The 13,556-nt window shown below is 38.0% G+C and overlaps 1 pseudogene across 1 annotated transcript; it reads left to right on the top strand.

The window, feature by feature from the left end:
* The first annotated feature begins 486 nt into the window (after positions 1 to 486).
* Positions 487 to 8,568, top strand: LOC143633562 (nuclear pore complex protein NUP98A-like; annotated as a pseudogene). Its single transcript, XR_013153687.1, has 12 exons — positions 487 to 565; positions 1,730 to 2,014; positions 3,139 to 3,678; positions 4,427 to 4,654; positions 5,351 to 5,967; positions 6,068 to 6,143; positions 6,254 to 6,296; positions 6,389 to 6,518; positions 6,596 to 6,712; positions 6,794 to 6,968; positions 7,759 to 7,821; positions 7,923 to 8,568. The product of XR_013153687.1 is annotated as a nuclear pore complex protein NUP98A-like (transcript).
* Positions 8,569 to 13,556: the final 4,988 nt, after the last annotated feature.

Raw genomic sequence — 13,556 nt, 5'->3', positions numbered from 1 at the left:
CACCGAGACTCAAACCGACATATTCTAAAAGAACCAACCGGGCTATCACGAAGCCTAAAGTGTGGTTATACGTAATTGGAAATCACATACGGGGTGGGGTGTTTCATCTATCCATCTTCTTGCGTCTGGATCCACCATCTTCGTCGTTTGGTATGATCATGATCGTAACCCTAGCTTCCAATTATACCTCTTTTATTCCGTTATGCATCTCGATTATCACCTTTCTATACGTTCATTTCGCTATTAATTGCTCGTATCAATCTCTTGGCGGTTATTTTTTAGTTGTTGAACGGATTACAGTTTGAATTCGAACAGATACGATTAGCTGGTTGAGATTGAAGATATTTGATTACGGTGATATGGCGGATACGAATTTGCCGGCTTAGGTCTGTTGTAAGTTTTTGTTATTGGATCGATCTGTTTCATTCGTTTGTATGTTAATTCAATATGCTTTGTAATGAATACATGTATTGAATGTTTCTACAGGATTGGAGATTAGGAGGTTATTGTTGAATTGAAGGTGTACTGAATCAATAGGAAGAAATCATGTTTGGTGCTAGCAACCGTAAGCTTCGTTTCTCTTCTTTCGAATCTGTTTTACTTAATGTTTTTAATTCTCTATAATGTAATGACTGAGATTGAGATTTCCTGCAAAATGGCCTTCTCTTTTCAATGTGATGTTGTTTGTGAAGGTCGTTTACGTTGCACGCCTATGCTTTACTTTGTGTGTTTGTTTTCAGGAAAATGTAGCATGCGAGTCTTAACATTGTTAAAATATACCATTGGCTTTAGCTCATTGGGATTAATTTGTTTATTAAGTAATGAGACTCCCAATACTTATGAGCTCAATGAAAACTATTCTTTAAGTGATAAATGGCAGTTAAGAACCAAGTGGTGGCTTGAGCTTTTAGTGAGCCAACTAGCCAAGCCTCTTATTTTTTATTTTTTTTATGAGCTGAGCTTGAAACACACTTATTTCTATGTCCAAAATAGAGAGAGAATGAGGCATGGTGACACAATAAACCCTTTACCTCAAACAAGTGTTTATTAAATTTTTGATATGCTTTGTGCTGTATATAATAGTGTATTATTCTGGTCAAACATGGTCTTGTCTATTGTTTATGCTTTTTTTTATTATATATCCAAGCAACATAGGTTAATGTTCAAGGATAGAGTTGAAATAAATGGTTTCATTAATTAGCTCATGAGATTTCTTGCTAAGCGAGTGAGACAAAGGTGTACTCTTCTCGGTTAAAACTTAAAAGGCTCAATGAAAAATTGTTTAGTTTGTATTTTGGCCAGGTAGAAAGGTTGCTAATATGCACACGGATGCATGCTGTAAATTAACTATTACTTTCACTTAATTTGCTATTTGAGTATCCAATATTTGATCTTTTCACCATTAAAAAGTATTAGAGGCACTAGATAGAGGATGCTTGTTCCATGCTCTTGTGTTAATATTCTGAGATGACAGTGTGACACATTGATTTCTTAAAATCTATGTAATTGTGATGCTGTTAATTGCCGATGTTGAATGTGGACCATTCTAAACATACTTGTTGACATGCACAATACAATGTATCATGCTGACTGGATTAAATCTATGCTTGTTGGATATGGATATGGACATTGTATGCCTGGTTCTTGGAACTTGCTTCTATGAAATGTATCTTTTTTATATTTGATCAGAAACTTCATTAATCTAATTGTTTCTGGTTATATAAAACAGCTTTTGGGCAGTCATCTAATAGCCCATTTGGGTCTCCATCAGTTTTTGGGCAGACTAGTAATGCAAATAACAATCTATTTGCTCCAAAACCATTTGGTAGCTCGTCTCCCTTTGGTTCACCAACAGGAGGTTCTATTTTTGGTGGCACATCTACTGGTGTGTTTGGCACCCAAGCTTCCTCACCAGTTTTTGGTGTTTCATCAGCACCTGCTTTTGGGAGTTCGACGCCTGGTTTTGGAGCTTCATCAAGCCCAGCATTTGGTGGTTCATCAACTTCTTTTGGTGGTAAGTACATTTATCAATCTTTTTTAAGTTCAGTCTTCAAATAATGTACTTGATTATCAATATGACTTTTTTGACTTGGTCTTTCATGTCAATGTTGGTCACTTGAAGACTGTAGATATCTGAAGTAATGCGTGTACATTTTCTGGTGTGATTGGTTAGGATAAGCAATCACATTTGATGCGTATGTAATATACTTTACTACTTTAGTTACAAGATGTGGTATTTGGTGGTTTTTTCATCTCTCCTTGCAAGCAACATTGTTGTTCAGAATTCAAACTTGCAAGAGGTGGTTTTTGTTGAGCAAGTAGTTTTACTAGAGACTGAGTACATGCTCAGGGTCTTGGTTTTGAGTGTCTCACATTTGGTGGGTTACACATTTTGGTTTTAAAGTGTGCGCATCAAAACACATAATGCATGCATCACATGATGCCGTGATGAGATCGCGTCGCGCGATGCGTGCACGCATCACATGGTATGGTCTGATGCGATCTTGTGTGTGATGCGGCACTTTATGCAGTTGATTGCAATGGGTTTATGTTTGTTTAAATCTGTTCTTCGATTGAGAAATAGGTTTGAGAATTTGAACAAATCTGACCAGAGATGATAAATTATCTTATATTTTAGTGTTTAAAAGTTAACAAGTTCAAACACCATCTTTAAATTTCTTTTAGTAATGAAAGCCTCACATATTGGCTTTTGGGATCAAATGCGCTGATCACCATATATCTTGTTAAATAAATAAAAAAAAACTTGTTAAATCAAGTAACACATTGTGCATATTATTTATATTATAGTAGCCTGGAGAATAATCTTCCTTATAACGACTTCATATTTAGAAATCAAAAGGTTGGCTACATTTTTGAATGGTCACTTTTTAAGAGTTTCTGATTTGCTTTTTTTCTTTCCTCATCTCTTAAAGCACACACCTGATTATTTTTAATCACATCAGTTTCATATTTTCTTATCTGATTGCAGTGTTCTAAAAATCTATAGATTATGAACTTTAAATATAACATCTTATTCTCATTTATGTATTATGCATTAGCTTTAGCCTTTAGTTTTCCCCTCATTTCTCTTTTATCTCTTACATCTGATTTCTTCACCTCCTATATTCTAAATCACAGGTTCATCTGTGTTTGGGCAGAGTCCTTCATTTGGTGGCTTTGGATCCACTACACAGTCAAGTCCTTTTGGAAGCTCATTTCAGCAGCAATCACAACCTGCTTTTGGAAGCAATCCTTTTGGCTCTTCACCTTTTGGAGCTTCAAGTCAACCTGCATTTGGTGCCACAAGCACACCTGCATTTGGTGCCACCAGCACACCTGCATTTGGTGCTACAAGCACACCGGCTTTCGGTTCTACATCAACCCCTACATTTGGTAACACAGGCTCTGCCTTTGGTGTTTCTAGCACTTCTGTTTTTGGATCTAGTACATCAGCTTTTGGTGCATCAAGCACACCTGCATTTGGTGCATCAAGCGCGCCTGCATTTGGTGTATCAACCGCACCTGCATTTGGTTCATCACCTACACCTGCTTTTGGTGCTGCTTCATCTCCTTTCAATTTTGGGTCAAGTCCAGCATTTGGTCAATCAACTTCTGCATTTGGAAGTAGCCCATTTGGTGCTACTACCACAACTTTTGGGGCTCAAAGCTCCCCCTTTGGTAAGCTTCCTTCTCTATAGGACTGCAAACAATCCGAACGGGCATATTCATGCTCATTTGTTCGTTTAACTTTACCCGAACAAACGATCGAGCACGATCTGTTAAAGGGATATGGTTTTCTTGTTTGTATTCGTTCGTTAAGAAGATGAAACTATTCATGTTTGTTTACATTCGTTCGTTAATAGTATAAACGAACGGTTCACAAACGTAAAGGGACAGTCAACATAAACAAACACCAGTTAAAAGTAAATGTGAATGCTAGGGAGTGCTTGGGATTCCTTATTTTACCTCCTTATAACTTATAAATTATAGGTTATAAGTTATAAGGTGTTTGGCAAAGTTAGGCTTTGTGAGTGTATAAGTCATACGTTACAACTCTGTAACTTATAACTTATGACTTAAATAAGTCATAAGGAGGTAAAATAAGGAATCCCAAACACCCCCTTAATATGTTGGACCTAAGAAGGTAATAAAACTAGGCTAAATTGTAATGGGTGGTATTTTAATTTACTAAAACTAGACTAAATTGTAGTGGGCCTAACAAATAACAATAATTGAATACATAAAGTAATGGGCCTAACGATAAGTTTTGTTCATGTTCGTTCGCTTATTAAATGAATGAACAAAACAAACTTCCAGCTGAACGGTTCACAGTTCGGTTCATTTACTTGCCTACTTCTCTATATAGCTACTTGTTCATTTAAATGTTTACTTTACTGAAATTGTATTACTGTACACAAACATTCAGGAGGTCAAACCACAACACCTGCATTTGGGAGTCCAGGGTTTGGTCAACCAGCATTTGGAAGTCAACGTGGGGGAAGTAGAGTAACCGCATATGCTCAGACACCTGAGGCCGACAGTGGTAGTGGTACACAGCCAGCTGGAAAACTTGAGTCAATATCCGCCATGCCTACCTACAAAGAAAAATGTCATGAAGAACTTAGATGGGAGGACTATCAGTCGGGAGATAAAGGTAATATTCATAGGTTTGTAAACGTACCGAACGAACACAAACCAAGCATGTTCGTGTTTGATCGTTTATGTTCATTTGTTAGCTTTAACTGAACACACGATCAAACACAGACAATTAAACGGACGGGGTGCTCTAGTTCGTGTTTGTTTGTTAAGAAAAGTAACTTCTTCGTGTTCATTTATGTTCGTTAGTTAACAGCATAAACGGACGGTTTACAACAGTAAACGAGCGAACATAACTGAACATAGATGAAAGAATGTAACTGAGCTCAAACCAGGTAAGAGTGATGTGAAGAACAATGTGGTGGGTCTAAAAAGTTACTCAAGCTAAACTAAGCTGTAATGAGTTAAAAGTTTAAAATGAATATATTAACGAACGTAAATAAACCAAGTTAAACAAACGTAAACTAACAAACGAGCATAAATGAACGTAAAATAAAGAACATAAGAACCAATGTTCATGAAAATAAATGAACAAACGAGACACGTGCTCATGTTCTGTCTCGTTCATCATCAAGTGGTCATGCTAGAGAGATAAACAGTTATGGATAATTATGAGATCAGATCCTTTCAATAAACAAACAGTTCACGAACTGTTCCCTGAATGTTTGGTTCATTTACCGTTCTAATACTCGTTGTGATCCCATTCTTACCACCTTTTCTATTGTTTCCTGCTTTTTTTTTCCTTTTGTTTTAGGTGGCCCGAATCCTGCAGGCCCATCTTCGTCTGGAATGGGCTTTAATATGACTAACACACAGCAAGCAAACCCTTTTGCTTCTTCCTCACCTGCAAATCCATTTTCTTCCTCAACATCTACCAACCTGTTTGGCCCAAAGACCCCAACTTTTGGTACCTCGGGGTTTGGAACCTCAACTTCGTCACTTGCTTCTTCACCTTTTGGTTCTGTACCATCTAACCCTTTTGGGTCTACACCTACAACAGCACCATCCGTATTCGGGTCAACCCCTGCGTTTGTATCTACAACCTCTTCTCTTTTTGGAACACCCAGTTCATCTACATTTGGAACCTCAACATCTATTTTTGGTACTCAAGCTCAGGGAACAACTTCATCGTTTGCTACTGGCCTTAACTTTGGAAGCACTCAATCATCCCCCTTGTTCCAGTCAACCACACCCACTCTTGGTCAACCAAGTTCACCTTTTGGGCAGACCTCTTCATTGTTTGGGCAGACTGCCCCGTCTTTTGGGCAGAGTGCTCCCGCCTTTGGTCAATCAAATGCTTTTGGAGGAAACTTGTTTTCAAGCACACCTTCATTACTTAGTACAAACAGCATGGGATTCAATCAGACACGTGTAAGTTACCTCTGATTAAAAAAAGCATTCACTTGTGAATCATTTGTGACTTGTAATAATTTGTGTTTAGTATATTTATTTCTGTTGGTTATACATGCAGTCTTCTTTTTCAAATCCCTTTCAGACGGCTCAATCGACTCCAAATCCAGGTGGTTTTGGATTTGCAACACCTGCAGGTGATTGAATTCATTTTAAATTGTCTTTATTTTTTATGATGACTTTTTTGGATCCTTCTGTTTTATCCGCAATTTTTTTTCTTCACATTCTCGTATGCTTTTATTAATAGGTAGCACACCAAGCATTTTTGGCCAGAGTAATTTTGGACAACTGTATGTGTTACCACTATCCACTCGCGCGCACGTGCGCTTATATATTTTATTCGTTTTGTTCCAAATTTCTCAATGCATCCTTAATGTGGCAGGTCTGCCAATCAGAGTCCGCAACCACAACCAATTACAAATCCGTTTGGAACTCTACCAGCAATGCCTCAAATGTCAATTGGGCGTGTGGAAAACACACCTTCAATTCAGTATGGAATTTCTAGTTTGCCAGTAAGTATTATATAAGATGCAATCACTCGGTCAAATGTGACTGCGTTAGCTTACGCATTTTTTCTTAACACCTATAGGTTGTTGATAAGCCTGCTCCCGTAAGGATGTCATCTGTGTTGACTTCTAGATATCTTTCTCAAAGGCGGATCAGGTTGCCTGCAAGGAAATATCTCCCCAAGAATGACAGCTCAAAGGTTTAATATCACTTTACCTTTTACTTATCTTGCTTGTTTTTCATGACAAAAGAATCTTGTTTAATAATTTGATTTGTATAGGTTTCGTTTTTCAGCGACGAAGAAGAGACAGTTAGTACACCCAAAGCAGATGCTCTTTTCATCCCGAGAGAGAATCCAAGAGCTCTGGTTATTCGCCCTATGGAACAATCGCCTATGAAAGTATCTGCGGAGAAACTGAAAGAAAAAAATGTATCTTCTCCAGCACAAGCTAATGGTAAAGTTTCCTGCTAATATATAGTTTTTGGAAAAAGTATATACAAATCTAGGAGTAATTAAATGTGAATATTTTAGAACTTTCTAGATTGTATAGATTTACCAAAATTCTAATTTTATAATTAGTATATAGTCACCAAATTCTAATGAACATTCTAGATTGTATCAATTTATAGGGGTGTGAACGGAAGCGAAGCATGAAGTAGCCGAAGTGAAATAACTGAACCCAATAAAAAATTGACGGTTTGGTTTTATGTTCTTTTGAAAACTGATTTTTCGGGTTTGGTTGTAGTTTTGCTATCAAACAAAACCGAAAAGGCTGACCGGACCGCTTGGAACCGAACCCAATGAAATACCGATGGCTTGGTTTTAAGTTTTTCGAAAACTGATTTTTGGTTTGGTTTTGGTTTTGCTGTCAAGCAAATCTGAAAAAAACCAAACCTGACCGATAACCGATTCGAAATGATTTGACTTCAAGTAATTTATAAGTTAATAAATTGTATAGGCCCTTTAATTTCAAATGTGTAATCAAGTAATCATTAACTAACAAAAAAGATATTAGGCCCAAAGTTTTAGGCCCAATTTCAGTATTTCGGGCCTTTTTTTTGCCCAAAAAATTTCAAACTAAATATGACAAAACCGCAACTGAACCGAACCCATTGTGACAACCCTATACAAAAAAACCCAAAAACCAAATATTCGGTTTTTGGTTTGAGCTGAAAACCCAAACCAATCCATGCACGCCTGTAAATCTACCTGCATTATCGATTAAATTTTTTACTTGAATTCAGGTCAATATACCGAGTTCACTTCTACCACTCATCAAAACGGCCGTGCTACAGATAACGGGAATAGTAAGATCATTTTTTTCATCACCTTGCTATCTACAAATATAGTTATGTTTCAGTTATCTTTAATGCCTATTTCATGTCTTATTAACCTCAACTTCATGCAGGAAATTATTCTGAAAACGGTGCTTTCAAGGAACAAACGACTCCTGTCAAAATAACACAAAAAACAAACGGTGCACATGAGGACCCAAAATCTGACTCATACATCAGTTTAACCGGTCACCGAGCTGGGGAGGCAGCAATTGTTTACGAACACGGGGCCGATATTGAAACACTCATGCCCAAACTCCGCCACTCAGATTACTACACCGAGCCACGGATCCAAGAACTAGCCGCCAAAGAGCGGGCGGAACCCGGTTTCTGCCGCCGCGTGAAGGACTTTGTTGTCGGGCGACATAATTTTGGAAGCATCAAGTTTTTTGGGGAAACCGATGTGAGACGTTTGGACCTCGAGTCTCTTATCCAGTTTAATAACCGTGAAGTGATTGTTTACATGGACGAGACCAAAAACCACCTGTTGGGCAGGGCCTCAATAAGCCTGCTGAGGTAACCCTTTTGAATATAAAATGTGTTGATAAAAAGACGGGCCGACAATTAGCTGAAGGACCGAGAGTTGAAAAGTATAAAGAAATGCTGAAAAGGAAGGCCGAGGACCAAGGTGCCGAGTTTGTGTCGTATGATCCGGCTAAAGGGGAGTGGAAGTTTCGGGTTAGCCATTTTAGTCGGTATGTGCTGGAAGATGCGGCTTGAATGATGTTATCGCTTTTGTGGTGAAAAGAAGTTGTTTTTCTGTTTGCATGTTTTTGTTTTTGAACACTGGTTTGTATAGAATATGCTGGTTTGTGGGTACTGTGTACATGCAATCCAAAGTGCAAACATCTGTTATAATGTGAGGTTTTTGGATCCATTACTTGAATAACTGGCATGATCAGCGGCAATGCGAAGGTTGCTTAGGGCACGGGCTGTTTTTTCCACGCAGTGGTGTAAATTTAGCCGTTTTCTTCCGAAAATTTTTATACGTAGTGTAAATTTAGCCGTTTTCGGCCGAAAATTTGAGCACGCCCCCCTTCGTTTGTGAAATTTTGTATACATTTTGAGTCCTTAGTTCAAGCTTCGCCACTGATTGGCGGGAATGTGGAAAAAGATTGAGATCCATAACCTAAAAATATATATTAATTTCTGGGAATAGGAAGTTAACTTATGAACCCTATAATTATAGTTCTGAAGAACCATGCTGCTCCACACTTGTTAATAGTTACAAACGCATAAATCGGTAAAAAGACAAAACTACAATACATATCACAAATATAAGCAAAAGTATAATGTACGAATCCTGGTATGAGTAACAGTATGCTACAAACTTACAAATGAGCTAGCTGCTAGGTCTTACAAGAATGAAGAAAAGATAACTTCATATTTACCTTTTGTATTATCATTATCATATATGCCTTCAAGTTCTCTTTTCTGGTTGCATGTACCGACTTCGAAGACCTTGCCAATAACAAGACAAGCATGTTCGATACACTCAACTCAATTGCAAATGTTGAATGGCTTACCCCTTCATGAACTTTTTATTGTTCATTTCGATTATCATTAACGCCTCCGTTATCATATAGTGGTAAAAAGTAACCATCTTAAAAAACTTACCATGGAATACAAATCATTGCATGACTCATTCAAAAACATTACATGTAACACTCGGATGGGCTTGACGTATCATAATAAATATGGTTTCTGAACAAAAGACATAACTTTTATTTATTTACTTGTCAAATGTATAATACAGTGGACCAAGCAAACCTAGTATTAATTTACATATAATACGGCTATAAAGATATTTTATTTAAGTTCCTAATGCTTTATTCTTCTCTCGTAATCCCGCCCGAAGTATCATGTTGATCTGTATACAAAAATAACAAAATGAGCCGAATGCTCAGTACGGAATAATAGGCTCAAACTAGCAAATGATGATTTATTTGAAACGCTTATAAGATAAAACTTACGAAAAATAATACAACGCAAAGTAACATAATTTAATAAATTAAGTCGTATCATGCTGATGTACCCATAAGTGAAACATAAAATGTGACAATACACAGGTAGCTACTCCTGCATATTTATCACACGACGTGGCGAGTTGGCATACCTGCTATCCTCAATATTAATCCTATGATCGATCCATACGCCTCCTAATAATCATGTGTACCACTTGTACTTAAGAGACGTCGTGAACTGATCTCACAGTCACGGGTAGTGCACATGTTGTCGATGCCGCAACAACATACTCGTGGGACGCTCCACGAGAAGCAAAACTCAGGGAGCTAGAGTACAATTTATTTTATTTATGCAATAATCATAACATATATCGAATATGCGATAATGAGTACAACTAACATAATTCTATCGTATGACGTCAACCTACATCATAGTCATAATAGGAATTCAACAGAAAGTCAAATGAATCGATATTTTAAAGACGCAATGAGTTTCCAATGTATATGAAACTAATGAGTTTATAACAATTGAATATGAAAGCAATAAGGAGTGGGGGCAACAATCCGTATATTTAGTGTTTCAGAGCAATACCAACCTATTTAAGAATGTTTGCAATTATCTACATATGAGTTACATATCATTTAGAGTTATATTGTTTAAATCCAATAGGTTCTTTTGAGACTATCTATAAAAAACTAAGTAAATATCATGTTTGTTTATTTTAAGATTTTCACCCGTAAAGAGTTTATGAATTATATACACATCTTCTAATAAGGAACTAAATGATTTGCGAATAAAAACATGATTTATCTAGTAAATCATTTAGATGAAAGTTGTCGTAAAACAAATTTATTAATTGAATAAAAGCATGATTAACCAAAATTTTGTTTTCATTTATGAAAGGTTTTATTATCCTTCTTTTGTAAGTTTTAAATACCACATGCCTTTGTTGCCTAACACTACGCCATCTTCATGGCGGACCTATCTTATCGGTGGCGTCAATCATCTTTATGAAAAGAAATTTTTAGAAGTGTATACGCATTAAAATAAAAAAAGAAAAAACAAAAACAATCTCTCTCTCTCTGCATACACACACCACCATCACCATTCTCCTGCCACCATTAAACCATCACCACTACCTTCTCCTGCTAATATCAAAGACCAGCGGCCACTACCATTTTCTGGCCACCATCGAAGACCACCACTACCACAACGAAAGAGTTCGATCACCACCGTCAACTGCCCCTGCCACCGTTACCAGATTTGAGGTCACCAGCAGTGGTGCTTAATGTTGGTTAAGTGTTGATTAGGTTGTGTGTTTAGGTGGAAAGTGAAGTTTGTACATAAGGGTTGCAGATCGGAGGCCGCCATGAGTGGCCGCCACCGGCAGCTGCCAAACCCTTACTACGTCAGCCCGTCAGCTGCTCCGAACCCAGATTCAAATACATGTTGGGTTCGTGGAGGCTTGGGCTCGAGTTGGGCCCGGTTTACTTGAAGACGGATTAAATGGGTTTTATAAAGATAGAAGACATGGGAGGTTTTGGGCCGGTCATATATCTCTTTATTAGGACCCGTTTATATTATCTTGTTTCATAAGCTAGAAACCCTAACTATTCTCTATATATTATAATCATGTACTTGTAATTCCTCATGAGTGAGGCAGTAGCAATAATAAAATACCCTGGTTGCAGCCCATGGAAGTAGGTCAGTTTAGACCGACCCATGTAAATCTCGCGTGTTCATCTTCGTTTACTTTTCTCTTGTAGTATTGTTCGTGTTTGTGTGTGCTCTAGATTCTAACAAGTGGTATCAAAGAGCTTAAGGTTCGTTACACATCGGAGAGCACGATCGCGAGAGGAGAGTAGGATCGAGCTAGGGTTTTGTTGGCAGTCGACCTAGAAGTACGATTGTAAGCATCTGTTACACTTTTGAAAGGAAAAGACATCGATTTATTTGTGGCTCACGTTATTTACCAAAAATCTAACATAAGATATTTTTGGTGTTGTGTGGGATTTGTGCCATTCAACACAAAAGGGTAGTGGGTTTGTTTTGTTTGTTCTTGTCTAATTAGAGAAGATATAAAATGGAGAGTAGCCATTTATTGTTTTCTTTTTGTTCGAGGAGGAATAATAGAAAGGCAGACTTGTCTTTTTTTATTGCTATTTTTTCGATTGATTGAGGATAAACACAGACGCCCAGTTTTTGTTTTGTGTTGATCAAGATAAGGGGGGGGGGGGGGGCGCTAAATCAAGATCTTATTGTGCAAAGAACAGTGTGCTGAATCAAAGGAGATCGATTACAGAGATCGTGAACCAGTGTCAACCGTGTTGTCAGGTTTTATCGTTTCTATCTAAAGTTTCAGTTTGTTGATTATCAAAGTTCGTTATTCCGCTGCGCATTGGATAGGTTGATTGTTTATCAGAGTTCAGTAGAACAGTCGTTAAGTTCAGGCCCGTACCATTGTTGGCTCTGTTTTTATCCAGTTTCGTTCGATCATTGTCATGGCAGAAGACGGAAAGGTTATGATACAGAAGTTTGATGGGCAAAAGTTTGGTTGGTGGAAGATGCAGGTTGAAGCGCTACTTTGTCAAAAAAATTTAGATGCAGTGCTAGAAGATGAAAACCCGAAAAAATGTCAGAAGCAGATTGGAAGAAGTTAGACAAGAAGGCTAGGGCTTGTATTACTTTGTCGTGTCAGAAGATGTGGCGTTCAACATCATGAAAGAAACCACAACCCATGGTATGATGGAGGCACTATCCAACATGTATGAGAAGCCTTCGGCAGCGAATAAGGTCTATCTTATACGAGAGCTAGTGACTACAAGAATGAAAGAGGGTGGGTCTATTGCAATGCATGTTAATAATCTTAATTCGATCCTGTCCCGTTTAGTGTCGGTCGACATTAAGTTTGATGAAGAAGTTCAAGGTCTTTTGTTATTATCCTCTTTGCCCGACAGTTGGTCTCAAACAGTGACTGCGGTTTGTAGTTCATCTACAAAGATTACTTTTGATGGGATTCGGGACTTGATTCTTGGAGAAGATTCAAGACGCAGAAGTTCAGGTGAATCATCAAGCAATATGTTAGTTACAGAAGGCAGAGGTAGGGAAAAACAACGAGGCAGTGGGAGCAGAAAGAGGAGTCAGTCTAAGACTCGTAAAGATATTGAATGCTGGGGTTGTAAAGAGATGGGACACTTCAGGAATCAGTGTCTGAATGGTAAGAAAGAAGTGAACATTACAGAAGACGACACAGATGACGGGGTCACTAGTGATGAGGCTTTAGTTTGTAGTGTTGAGAGTAACGTTGATTCCTGGGTTATGGATTCTAGTGCATTGTTTCATGACACCCACTGCAGTGAAACGATGAAGAATCTAAAGTTTGGTGATTTTGGAAGGGTAAGACTTGCGAACGATGAAGTTCTTAAGGTTACGGGCATGGGTGATATTGATTTGAAGACTTCAGCTGGTTCATGGACTTTGAGAGATGTCAGGGTATTCCAGGTAAAAAGAGATTGTTGATTTCAGTTGGGCAGTTGGATGATCAAGGGCATGAGGTTAAGTTCGGGAACGGGCAGCGGAAGGTGGTTAAAGCTAATCTTGTCATTGCTCGAGGAAGAAAGAGAGGTTCGCTGTACATAGTCTGTTTACCGTCTGAGGGAGTAACTGCCCCAGTTCAAAAGAAAGTCAAAATCGGGTTCATAGAGTCTAGTTGGCAGAAGAAGGTTTGTTTTGCTGGAGATAAA

Source organism: Bidens hawaiensis, unplaced genomic scaffold (assembly GCF_021521415.1).
Source record: "Bidens hawaiensis isolate Kalapana, Puna unplaced genomic scaffold, B.hawaiensis_p1.1 tig00006781_1, whole genome shotgun sequence".
Lineage (NCBI taxonomy): Eukaryota > Viridiplantae > Streptophyta > Magnoliopsida > Asterales > Asteraceae > Bidens > Bidens hawaiensis.
Note: the sequence above shows the minus strand (reverse complement) of the source record. Positions and strands in the feature narration are given on the sequence as shown.